Consider the following 14,095-nt stretch of genomic DNA (forward strand, 5'->3'; position numbering starts at 1 on the left):
TGATGTAAAAAGTTATATTGCACTAATCTTAACCAGACACTTATTGTATTTGTCATACTCTCAAGACATCAGCAAATTATCTGAACAATTTGATGTTACTCCAAAACACTCATTTTATGCTTTTGTTACAATGTAGTATAATAAATTTTGAGTAACACATACAAACTGTGCAGGCCAGGCAGCATCTATGGAGAAAAAGAACAGACCAAAACCATCCTTCAGTATCTGATGAAGGATTTCAGCCTGAACTGTTGAATGTTCATTTCTCTCCATAGATGCTGCCTGATCTGCTGAGTTCCTCCAGAAATTTTGTGTGCACTGCTCAATATCTCCAGCATCTGCAGAATCTCTTGTATAGCAAATCCAGCACATTTGAAAGGTAGTGCAGGAAACAGGGGCCCAGTGGGTCCAAAGGGAGTAGGAAAACAGCACCGGGTGGGTTTCACTGGAGCATGGAACCAAGGCGTTTATGACCTTCATGCAAGTGTGGGAAGCAGAATCAATTATTTGCCAGGGAATGCAAGAAATGGGGCCCTGGAAAACATAAGAGGAGTGAGAAACAGGGTCCCAGTGAGTTTAAAGGAGTGTGGCAAACAGAACCAAGTTTCAATGGTACAGGAAAACACAACTCTGATGAATGCCAGAGGGAGCATAGGATCAGGCCGTGGTGAGTTTCAAGGGAGTGTAGGCACCATGGCCCAGGTTGTTGAAGGGGGAATGGAATTAGCATCTGGCTGACTGGATGCCAAGTCCTCACAATAACAAGTTACTGTAAGAGACGGCAGCTCACATCTTTGTGGACTGTGGGTTTGTGAAGAGGGTGTGGAGAAGGATGAAAGGGCCTGTGCTGTGATTCATCCTGGGCACCTGCATTGCAGAGGACTCTCCAATCTATGGGGCTGTTCCCAGAGACAGAGAGGAACATTGAGTTCTCCTGGCTGATCATCAGCTCAGTTGAAGACTCTTGGTCTGCATGAAACCTGTTTGTCATTGAGATGTCCGTGGAGGAATGCTGCCGATCAGCACATTCCAGACACCAGGAGTACATCCTCAGGATGCACTGATGATCGGTGAAGCCACCACAAGGGCTAAATAGGGAAGGACCACAGGGTTTTTCTGCTACTGGACAGGCAAGGGCTGGGTTGGGGGAGGAAGCCCCTCAATCCAAAGGGAGGGAACTTGACATTCTTTCCCTATATCTCTCACTTGCCCGGTTGTCAACTTGAATGGCCAGATCAGTCAGGTCATCCAGGCTGATCTGCTCATTATACATTGTGACCTCATGCTGGACCCCTATGCTCAGTTCACGCTGGAAGGCAGTGATAAGGGATCTCTCGTTCCAACCTGTCATGCGGAACTTTACTGCATAGTCCCTCACTGTCCCTCCACCTTGACAAGGGTACCATGAGCCATTGGGCAGCCTCCTGACCCTATACTGGAAGGTAAAAAAACTCTTGAACTTGGAAACAAATCACTGAAACTGGACTGCGTGGGAACCTTGCTCCCCAGAGGCCGAGTAGGGAGTCCATAAACCTTGCAGCAGCCATTGGGGTCACAGGAGCATCTGTCTGGTGGAGGAATGCATGGTTCTGGTCAGACACGGGGATCAGAGCATTAGTGACTGAGGGTGCTGAGGCTGTTGAAAAGTAGGATTTGAGAGATGCCTGCAAGTGGGACTGCCACAGCCAAAGAATGCTGACTTGATACAGGAGTGATACTGGCTGTCGATTGTAAGTTGTTGAACTGTGGTTGTGGGAGCAGTAATGGCTGCCACCTTCTCCTGGTTGTCTTTTGGGAGCTGCTGAACTGTCACTGCAAAGGATGACAGCTGCTCTTCCAGCCAGGACTGGGCTCACCACGATGAAAATAGCTATCACACAGCTACAGTTGCTGCACCCAATGCAACTGTAACTTATCTCCTATCTGACCTATCTGACTGTCAAGGCCAAGGTCAGCCAATCCCTTTCTAGTGGTTCTATTTTCATGGTTGACTTGACAACAAGAACTTGCAGTTATGGCTCAAGTGCGGAGAGAGACTCTGAAGCAGATCGACAGTTCATCGACTTTAATTAGAGCTGTGCAGAACTAAAGAACAAAACAATAAACACTTGAACAACAGGACCATTAACTAAAACTCTCAAATTGAAAGTTAACACTCCAGATGGAAGCACTGACTAAATGCTAAATGAATACTGATCCTTTACAGCGTCAATTGAAATGGTAGCCTTCTCTCCCAGATAAGGACTGTGGTAAACTATGTATACCTGTCTGGACACGCCCCTCTGCTGACTGCTCCTGTGGCTCCTCCCACAGACCCCTGTATAAAGGCGATTGGGGCACTGCTCCTCCCTCAGTCTCCAAGATGCCGTGCTCCCCTTTTGCTGCGAATAAAAGCCTATCGTTTACTTCCAGTCTCCAAGAGTTATTGATGGTGCATCAAGGACAAAGGTAAGCAGAGAGCATAGACACTGCTGTGCTTTTGGTTAAGTCATGATAAGATTGGAATGAGGAAAAGGGAGTTAAATACCATCACAATGAAACACTAATTAGCTGAAACATGCATACTTATGAGAGCAATTGCTGAACCTATCCCACCTACACACCAACCCCATGGCAGAGTCCATGGTTGTGACAGGGCATATTCAAGATTCAAGATTCAAAAACTTTATTGTCATTCCAACCATACATCAGCTCTGCAGGGCAGAATGAGACAGCGTTTCCCAGGGGCAAATGCAATCATAACATAACAAACGTAACAATAAATAGTAAAAAAACAACAGCCATATGTTGGTTAAAATCAAGTTATAAGTATCCACTATAAGTTAAAAGTGTCCAAAGCAGAGTCAGGTAGAGCAGTCTGACTGCCTGTGGGAGGAAGCTGTTTAGTAGCCTTCTGGTTTTTGTTTTGATGCTCCTGTAATGTTTGCCTGATGGCAGAAGAACAAACAGTTTATGGAGAGGATGTGAGGGGTCTTTAATGATGTACCGTGTCTTCTGGAGGCATCGACTCTGAAAGAGGTCTTGGTCAGAAGGTAGGGAGACCCCAATAACCTTCTCTGCTCCCCTAACCACCCTCTGCAAGGCTTTTTTGTCGGCAGCACTGCAGCTGGAGTATCAGGTTGTGATGCAAAAGGTCAGCACACTCTCAACCATGCCTCTGTAGAATGTAGTTAAGATGTTAGTGGGGAGTGATGCTTGTTTAAGTTTCCTCAGAAAGTGCAATCTCTGCTGGGCCCGTTTCACAATCCCAGTGGTGTTCCTGGACCAGGTGAGATTGTCCGAGATCTGCACCCCATGGAACTTGAAGTTTTCCAGTCTCTCCACCGTGGAGCCGCTGATGCTGAGGGGTGTATGCTCAGGCTGAGACCGTCTGAAATCGATGATCATCTCCTTGGTTTTGGTGACATTAAGCATCAAGTTGTTGTCACTGCACCAGCTCTGTAGGTGTTTGACCTCCTCCCTGTACATTGTTTCATCATTTTTGCTGATGAGCCCCACCACTGTGGTATCATCAGCAAATTTAATGATCAGGTTCCCCTTGAATCTGTGTGGTAAACTATGTATACCTGTCTGGACATGCCCCTCTGCTGACTGGTCCTGTGGCTCCTCCCACAGACCCCTGTATAAAGGTAATTGGGGCACTGCTCCTCCCTCTGTCTCCGAGATGTTGTGCTCCCTTTTTGCTGCTAATAAAAGCCTATTGTTCAGTTTCATTCTCAGAGAGTTATTGATGGTGCATCAATCTGGCTGCACAGTCATGTGTTAGCAATGTAAACAGCAGTGGGCTGAGCACACAGCCTTGTGGGGATCCAGTGCTCAGTGTGATGGAGTCAGAGATGTTCCTGCCAACATGGACTGACTGTGGTCTCTCTGTCAAGAAATCCAGAATCCAGCGACACATGGCAGTGTTAAGGCCAAGCAGCGACAGTTTCTCCACTAGTCTCTGCGGGATGATGGTATTGAACACTGAACTGAAATCAATATACAGGATTCTGGCATAAGTGTCTTTGTTGTCCAAGTGAGAGAGAACTGTGTGCAGTGTGGTGGATATTGCGTCCTCTGTGGAGCGATTTGGACGATAAGCAAACTGTAGAGGATCCAGCGATGAGGGGAGGCTGGCTGTGATATAAGGCTTGACAAGCCGTTCAAAACATTTCATCACTATGGGGGTCAGGGCGACGGGACGGTAATCATTCAGACAGGCTACAACTGATTTCTTTGCTACAGGGATGATTGTGGAGGTTTTGAAGCATCTGGGGACAATGGCTTGACTAAGGGAGATGTTGAAAGTGTCTGTCAGGGCATCTGCTAATACATCAGCACATTCCTTGAGCACACGTCCAGGGATGTTGTCGGGACCTCCCGCTTTTTGTGGGTTGACCCTGGTAAGGGTCCTCCGTGTGTGCTCTGAATCAATGATTGGAGCCGGCTGGTCAGATGGTAAGAAGGGACCCCTTGCTGCAGTGTTTGATGCTTCGAAGCATGCAAAGAAATTGTTGAGCCTGTCTGGAAGAGAGGCATCGCTGTCATCAGTTTTCTGCCTGATCTTGTAGTCTGTCAGAGCTTGAATTCCCTGCCACATCCATTTGGTGTCACCTGTGTCACAGAAATGTCCATGTATTTGCCCGCGTAGGCCCTACTCGCTTTCCTGATCCCTAGTGAAAGCGCAGTCCTGGCTGAGTGAAGTGTACTCCTACCCCCCGATCTGTAGGCTGTGTCACGGGCCTTCAGTAGTGAACGCACCTCTTGTCATCCGTGGCTTTTGATTACCACATGCGGTGAAGATTTTCATCACAGTGATATCCTCCGTGCATTTGGCTATGTAGTTGATTACTGCCTCCGTATACTCCTCAATGTCTGTATGGTCATCACAGGAGGCTGCTGATTTGAATATGTCCCAGTCTGTGTGCAAAAACAGTCTTGTAGTGCTGAGGCTGCTCCTTTTGGCCAGACCCTTAGCTGTCTTTTCTCTGCTCTCAAACGTTTAAGCAGTGGTTTATATGCTGGTGTTAACATGACAGATATGTGGTCAGAGTGGCCAAGATGGGAACAGGGGGCTGCTTTGTATGCCTGTGGGGTGTTAGTATAAACTAAGTCCAGTGTGTTGTCTCCCCTGGTTTTGAAATCCACATATTGAATTTGGGGAACACAGTCTTTAAAGCTGGTGTGGTTAAAGTCCCCAGCAATCACCACAAAGCTGTCAGGATGTGTAGTCAGTAGCTCACTGATGGCTTCATGTAGGCCTCCCAGTGCTTTGTTAGAATTAGCCTCAGCATTGGCACTGGGAGCTACGGAAACAGCTGCTGCAAGCATGATGGTGAATTCCCTCAGCAGATAGAATGGCGGGCATTTCACAATGAGAAATTCAGCCAGAAGTGAGCAGTGTTTAGCAGCTACTGTAGCATTCACACACCAGTCTTTGTTGATGTAAATACATAGACCCCTTCCCTGGCTGTTACCGGAGCAAGCTGCCTCTCTATCCGCATGATCGATATCATTCCCTCTAGCTGTATCGCCGTGTCCAGTATGTTGTTGTGGAGCCAGGATTCCGTGAAAACATATACACAGCGGTCTTTAAATTCCTTGCGTGTTTCTCTCAGCAGACGCAGCTCATCCAGCTTGTCGATGGAGCGGACATTTGAGAGCAGGAGGGACGGTACCGCTGGCCTGGTGGGGTTAGCTTTTAGCCTAGCATGGATGCCGGCCCTCTTACCCCTCCTCTGTCTTCTCTCACAGCACTTTTGCTTCCTCCTCCCTCAGGAAGCAGCCGGCTTGGCAGCTAATAGCGGTCCATAGCGGCGTAAACTGTCCGTGTCACACCAGAACTCATCAGTTTTTCCGACATAGTTTGCCCTGATGTTAACGAGCATATTCCGACTGTATGTTATGCGTCTAGGACAAACAGAACAAACACTAGATACACTTATCCCTCCCTGAGGGGCCATTGCATCCATGCACACCGCCATCTTTGATGGTGACCTAGTTAATAGCCTTCTCTACTACGAATGGTCCCACATATCATGGGACCAACTTGCAGCTCTCAATTTTCACGAGAAGATCCTTAGATACCAGCCAGATCTTTCTCCCTGGTGGGTGGAGATGATCAACCTGCCAGACATGTTGTTTGAAGTGCACAGCGGAGAAACACTGGCCCATTTCCATGTGCACTTGTTATGCTGGAAAACTGTTCAGCAGCAGAAATTCCCACATCAGCCTCATGGTTAGGGAATTCCTTCTGGCATTCAAAGGGGTCACATCAGTGGAGGATTAGTGGAGGTTATTGTGGGCAATCTCTGCCCAAACCAATTGGAAGCTCCAGGATATGGGTTGGAAGAGGCAAGGCAACATAGGGTTGTCTCCAGCTCCTAATTCACCCTCTCAGTTTAGCTGTTAGATTGGATGTTAGTTGAGAGACTGGCTTTGGCACCCACAAGAAAACAAAAAGCCTCTATTCCTAAACCTGGTTCCCAAATAGAGACACAGGTGGAGGGCCACCCAACAGTTAGATCCAGGCCCAGGTGGAGGGCCACCCAACAGTTAGATCCAGGCCCAGGTGGAGGGCCACCCAACAGTTAGATCCAGGCCCAGGTGGAGGGCCACCCAACAGTTAGATCCAGGCCCAGGCGGAGGGCCACCCAACAGTTAGATCCAGGCCCAGGCGGAGGGCCACCCAACAGTTAGATCCAGGCCCAGGTGGAGGGCCACCCAACAGTTAGATCCAGGCCCAGGCGGAGGGCCACCCAACAGTTAGATCCAGGCCCAGGCGGAGGGCCACCCAACAGTTAGATCCAGGCCCAGGTGGAGGGCCACCCAACAGTTAGATCCAGGCCCAGGTGGAGGGCCACCCAACAGTTAGATCCAGGCCCAGGTGGAGGGCCACCCAACAGTTAGATCCAGGCCCAGGCGGAGGGCCACCCAAGCAGCTGGTTATCCCTACCACAGTGTGCCACAGAGTTTAAGAAGGGGGTCACTCCTCCAGCTTGGTTGGCCATCCAGAAATTCAATGGGCCATGGAATTAATCAAGAGATGATTTTGGTGGTCATCTAAGTCTCAGGATATCCATGACTTCTTCTCTGCCTCTCCCACCTGTGCCCAAAAAAAGATGTCACGTTAGTGCCCTGTGGGTCTGCTATGACTGCTGTCTGTGCCTCACCACTCCCAGTCCCACCGTTCAGTGGATTTCATCACTGGTCTGCCCTGTCTAATGGAAACACAACCATTTTGATAGTCGTTGGTCGATTCTCCAAGGCTGCCCATTTCATTGCTCCCCCTAAGCTCCCATTAGCTCGAGAGACTGCCACCCTCGTGTTCAGGCTGCATGTCTTCCCACAGGATATAGTGTCTAATCAAGGACCACTAATTGAGTTTGAATCCTCTTTTTGGAAGGCCTTCTGTTCTCTTGTGGGAGCCACAGCCAGCCTCTCAATTGGTTTGGACAGAGATAGCCCATAATATCCTCCAGTTTTCCTCCACTGGTATTTCTCTCTTTGAATGTCAGAGGAATTCCTGCCACTGCTCTCCCCTGACCAGGAGTCTGATGTGGGAATTCCTGCTGCTGAACAGTTGGTCCAATGCTACAGGCCAGGGCTTCTCTGCTGTGCATTCAAAAGCAACATGTGCAGCAGGCTGATGAGCTCTGCTAAGAGGCAAGGTCTCTCAAGCCTAGGGAAAATACCTGGCTAGCATCCAGGGATCTTCCTTTGAAATTCAAGAGCCATTGGTTGGCCCCAGGTTATGTGGGAGCATTCCTAGTGGAGAAGACCATCAACAAGGTCTCATATAGATTGCACCTACCATCAGCAATGAAGATATCCCCCAGTGTTCCATCTTTCCCAGCTCAAGCCAGAGTCTTCCTCCCTCCAGGTTCCAGTGACCTCCTTCCCCTCCTCTCTGCTTGATGGATGGTTCCCTCATCTATTCTGTGTGGCACCCCTGGCATCTCACTGGTTTGGGGCATGGTCCAGTATTTTGTGGATTGGGAGGGAAATGGACATGAGAAACATTCTTGGATTCTGCTTATGACTTCCTGGACAAATTTCTCATCCAGAACTTGGCACCATGGAAGCTCCCCCTACAGAGGTGGGCCCTTTCTCAACTATAGACTTTGCCATGGGTCTGCATGCTCTCACAGGTAAGCTGTGGAATGGGTTCACCAATTGTGCTTTGAGTATGCATATTCCATCTATTTAGAGTTTCATTAGAACAGTTTTTAAACTCCCTTCCTCTTGGTCCAGTCTTGTCGACTCTTGACCAAAAGCATAGTCTACACTTCTCGCTTGCCTTTGTTTTTATCCAGGAAGGAAGTCTACGTTGATTGATTCTGTAAAGGTGCTGTATTCATTTAGAATTTAGTCACTGTTTCCAGCCACAGTGTTGGCGTTAACTTTTAGTTTGAGAGTTTTAGTTAATAGCCCTGTTGGTCTAAAGTTTATTGCTTTGTTCTTTAATTAGGCACAGTTCTCATTAAAGTTGGTGATTATTGATCCACTTCAATGTTTCTCTCCACATTTGGGTCATAACTGCAAATCCCTGTCAGTCATTCCACAAAATTAATTTGGAAAGCATTTCAAAGATACTGAACTACTAAGAACTTATACTGGAGAAAGATAACTGCCATGGGAATGACATTTGTATCAGTGAAATACAACCAACAGACCATATTGGACTTGGATGTGGTAAAAACAGGAGGGCCTCCATTGTGGGCTGTAATTGGCTGAGGCGACAACTTGACTAGAGATCCAGAGTGTTCAAGGGTGGCATTGGAAAACTCAAACATATCAAGGGTAAGATAGTGTTAAATGAAAATACCACACCCAGGTTTTAAAAAGCCCGTCCAGTTTCTTATACCATCTGTAATAAAGTAGCCAGTGAGCTAGATTACGTGGAGGCTGAAGGAATTCTTTGCAAAGTTGAGTGGAGCCCATGGGCAGCACCAGTTGTCAGGACCTGTAGTGATTTTAAGGTCACTATCAACCCAATCTGTTGCAACATGAGGTAACTGCACAATGATGTACATGTAGGTAGATAAAACCAGGAGCATTCCTCCTCCCCGTCTCCTGGCCCTGGACAGTTAGTGACGTGTGTATGGCACTCATTCTTCCCAGTCAAGGACAGACATAGTCTCTAAATCCCAACCACATCAAACATTTTGGATAAGTACATGGATAGGAAGGGTTTAGAGCAGGGGTTTCCAACCTTTTTAATGCCATGGACCAATACCATTAAGCAAGGGGTCTGTGAGCCCCAGGTTGGGGATGCTTGGTTTAGAGGGATATGGACCAAATGCAGTCTAATGAGACTAGTTGAATAGCCACTGTATTCAGCATGGATGAGTTGGGCCAAAATTGAGTCTACATCCACACTAGACAGGATAATTTTGAAAACGCCAGTTTCACGTAAAAATGACAGGCGTCCACACTAGGCATTTTAAAAAATATCTCTGTCCATATTAAAATAGATATTTTGGCAAATCTCTTCCTACTGCGCGTGCGCAGGACACATCTACTGAAAACAAGCGACATGTTTGGTGTCAAATCTCGCCATGAAAGACTGGGTGCGTGTTTGTTCAGTTACAGACTAGCAAAGCTTAAATGACAGACAGCTGTTTGCTCTCACACAGGAGGACTTAAAACTAAAAAACCAAATACTGGAGCGTATGGAGGCAACCAACAGGGACAGTATGACGTGGCTGACAACAAATGTTGAAAAACTGACAAACTCTGTTGCATTAATAAAGCCCCTTGTTAAATGCATAAAACATGTCTGCATCAGTATTATCTTGTATTTCCATACAATGTTACATTAAGCTGTTACACATCTATTGCCAGAGAAGTACTTGCAGAAATAGGTAACCCACCTTCATATGAGCAAGGACAGAAAACAGGGCAAAGTGAGTATACTTATTTATTTAGTAAGTTATGGGTCAAAGTATTTGGTGAGTACATTTCTAACTCTTCTGGCTTCAGTCTTATTGCCGTCTGTTCTGAAATTGTTAGGTTGCATTCAAGAAAACAATGAAAACCATCTGTTCCGACAGGTCATGACAGTGTTTTTAGATTTCTCCGGTTACCCCGTCCACACTGCTCCGGCCAATCCAGCGTTTTCAAAATTACACATTCTGGAGAGCATTTCTGAAATTCTCCATTTTTGGGGGACGAAAACGCCGTTTTAGTGTGGACGGAAGGTAAATATGAAGAGAAAAAGCTTCAGTTACGGATTTATCTGGTGTAGTGTGGACGTAGTCTAAGTGTACGACTATAAAATCATAGATCCCCAGTTAACATATTTATAATGGTCATGTGCCTAATCAGACTGCTAACTAATCTGGACAACCTCGCAAAGATGAATGGACAGTGTGACCCCCTTCCCTGTGATTCAGAGCCCCTCACCATGTCCTTGAACACTGCAAAGTGTTTACAGCAGACACAGTGACACATCCACAACAGGTTTAAAAGAGTCGATGGGCTGGTGCAGGTTGTATCGTTGCTGATTAACCCAAATCAAAAGCCATGGATGAACCAGGAGGTTCGTAGTTGGCAGAGGGCTAGATCTGTGGCATTCAAGTGCAGCAACCCAGGACTGTATAAGAAAAGCAGATACAACTTGCAAAGGGCTATCTCAAGAGCAAAAGGAACAATTCCGAATGAGGTTGGAGGCCGAATCGGATGCACGCCAACTCTGGCAGGCTATCACTTGCTTCATTATGAATGGCAGTGATGTCTCACTCATAGATGAGCTCCACGCCTTTTATGCTCGCTTTGAAAGGAAGAATAAATCTACAGCTATGAGGATCCCTGCAGCACCCAGAAACCCTGTGATTTCTGTCTCGGAGGCTGATACCAGACTGCCTTTCAAGAAGGTGAACCCCTTCAAGGCCCCGATGGAGGTTGGGCTCTGAAAGCCTGTGCCAACCAACTGACTAGGGTGTTCAAAGAAATTTTCAATCCCTCATTGCTACAAATGGAAGTTCTTACCTGTTTCAAAAAGGCAACAATTATGCCAGTACCCTAGAAGATCAGGGTGAGCTGTCTTAATGACTCCTGTCTATTAACACACACATCTATGGTGATGAAGTGTTTTGAGAGGTTGGTTATGGTAGAATTAACTCCGGTCTCAGCAAGGTCTTGGACCATTGGAAATTTCCTATCATCACAATAGGTCTATTGTGCATGCAATCTCATTGGCTCTTCGTGTGCTCTTGGATCACCTGGACAATACAAAGACCTATGCCAGGATGCTGTTTATTGACTACAGATCAGCTTTTAACACATCATTCCCACAGTTCTGATCGAAAAGCTCCAAAGCCTGGGCCTCTGTACATCCCTCTGTGATTGGATACTCACCCTCCTAACCAGAAGACTACAATCTGTGCAGATTGTAAAAAACTTCTCCACCTCGCTGACAATCAACAGTGACACACCCCAGGGATGTGTGCTTAGACCACTGCTCTATCCTCTCACGACTGGATGGCTAGGTACAGCTCAAATGCCATCTATAAATTTGCTGGTGTTACAACCATTGTTGGTAGAACCTCAGAAGGTGACTAGAGGGGGTACAACAGCAACAGCTCTGCACTCAACATCAGTAACACCAAAGAACTGATTGTGGATTTCGGAAAGAATAAGACGAGGGACACACACCAGTCCTCAGAGGGATCAGAAGTGGAAAGAGAAAGCAATTTCAAGTACTTGGGTGTCAATATCTCTGAGGATCTATCCTGGGCATGACATATCAATCAGGCTACAAAGAAGGCACATCAGCAGCTATATGGAGAGCATTCTAACTGGCTGCATCACTCTCTGGTATTAGGTGGGTGCTACTGCACAGGATCGAATAAACTGCAGAGAATTGTAAACTTAGTCAGCTCCATCATGGGCACCAGCCTCCACAGTACCTAGGACATCTTCAAGGAGTGATACCTCAAAAAAGCAGCGTCCATCATTAAAAGACCCCTATCATCCTTTTCTCATTGCTACCATCAGGAAGTACAGAAGCCTGAAGGCACATGTTCAGTGATTCAGGAACAGCTTCTTCCCCTCTGACATCAGATTTCTGAATGGACATTGAACCCATGAACACTACCTCACTATTTTTATTTTTGCATTACTTATTTTATTTAATTTAACTAGATATATAATATATATGTACACTTATTGTAAATCACATTTTTTCACTATTATTATGTACTGCATTGTACTGCTGCTGCAAAGATAACAAGCTTCAAAACACATGCCAGTGATATTAAACCTGATTCTGACTCTGAAAAGTCACACTGGTTCCTCAATACCATGTTATTTAAATGTGCACAAGAACATGGGCCCCTGGCAACACACTGTTCTGAAGTCTGAAAAGAGAAACACTGCTTTTTTTAAAAACAGACCTGGCTAGCATTTACAGATATTGAACAATTGATAAACAGTGCAAGTTCAGATTTCTTATTTGCAAGATCTATTGCCGTTCACAATACGTGTGATAAAAGTCGATAGAAACTGCAAGCTAACAATCGACAATACTTTGAAGTTAGTAAAGTAATTGTCCCCTAGTTGCTGTCAGTGGCTTGCATCCTTCTGTTACATCCTCATCTTGCTTCCGCAAGCCAAGTGGCTCCAGTTCCCTGCTGTCCTAAGGAAGCTATGCTCTTCAAAGGCCTTTCTTGCCTAGGTTGACTGCACACTACCAGAAACCCATCCTTGCGTGGACATTATCTCAACCCGTATCTTGCTACAGCTTCCACAGTTGTTGGCAGGAGGGAACAAGTGAGATACAGTACTTCCCAGTACCTTCCCAGGGTGTCCTCTACAAAACCTGTTTGATACTCCGAGAACATGGCCTTCTTTCACTGTGTAAGGCTTGTAAATGAGGTACTGAGACTCTGTTTAAACATCCCGAAGAAGGGTTTCGGCCTAAAATGTTAACTGTTTATCCCCATCTCCTTAGATGCTGCCTCACCTGCTGAATTCCTCCAGCATATTGTGTGTATTGCTGTGGATTGCTAGCACCTGCAGTACCTCCTGTGTCTATGGTTTAAACATTTGAAAGTGGAAGAAACCCTGGTGCACATATGTAAATACATGGGTAGATAGTTTACTTGCTCAAAGCAATTCCTCCAAGTGAAAATTATAAAATTTATGCATGTTCAGTAGTGCTAATTTTTGCATATACAGTTTGTATTATCAACCCATGCCAGTATGGAAATGCCCAGTCCAATTTGTCTTCCGAAGCCAAGCAAGCTCAAGGCTGGTGGTACATGGAGGGGCTGCTTCGGAAAGGGGAGGAGAGTGGCATCATTGGGCCACTCTGGCTCCAAAAAACATAGATATTACAAAGCAAGTTGCAACATGTAAGCTTCCAGTGGTTGCAAAAGCTGAAAACTGCTCCAATTTTGAGTCACTGTAAAATTAAGTGAAAATAATCTTTGTTTTTGGTCAAAGATTTAATATTTGCACTGAAGCTTCTATTTTCCTGAGAAGGAAACTTTGAAGAACATTTCCTCCTGAGGGAAGTTCTGTGAATTCCTTTTACTTCTTCTTCTCTGTATAAACATCTGTAGAGACTTGTGTTCCTGTTTTCCAGTAATGCTGTGACCAAAGTTAATTAACTGCCCTGAACTTTTGGTTTAACCATGTCCTATGAATGAGAATGGTTCAAGTTCTTTACAAATAACAAGAACACTTTAATGAATTGACGTATTCTGCAAAGTTTTGCCAATTAATATTGTAGATAACTGAAAAGGCAGCTACTGTAGATTAGCTGTGCCATGGATAGTCCCAAGCCCGACTACAAAATGAGGAGGGTTGGGTATGGGGCTAGTAACCCCATCCCGTAAAAACCCAGAGCTACAGAAATGCCAATATAAGCTCCAAAGAACTCATCCCTGGGAGAGGGAGGATCTTTGTAGATGGGTTACACCTGGGGACAAATTGAAAGACTGGCCCCGGACAGGGGACTCTGGCAAACTGCTGTCAGTGGCCTATGCCCCAGTTAGTATGATGAGCTTCAGAAGGGGGAGAAGCAGATGGTGAAGATTTGACAATCGACCTGCTGGGGGAGCTCTTTGGGTTGAGTAGCATCTGAATGTGATTGAAGAGCCAGAGA

This window comes from Hypanus sabinus, chromosome 6 (assembly GCF_030144855.1).
Source record: "Hypanus sabinus isolate sHypSab1 chromosome 6, sHypSab1.hap1, whole genome shotgun sequence".
NCBI classification, from domain to species: domain Eukaryota; kingdom Metazoa; phylum Chordata; class Chondrichthyes; order Myliobatiformes; family Dasyatidae; genus Hypanus; species Hypanus sabinus.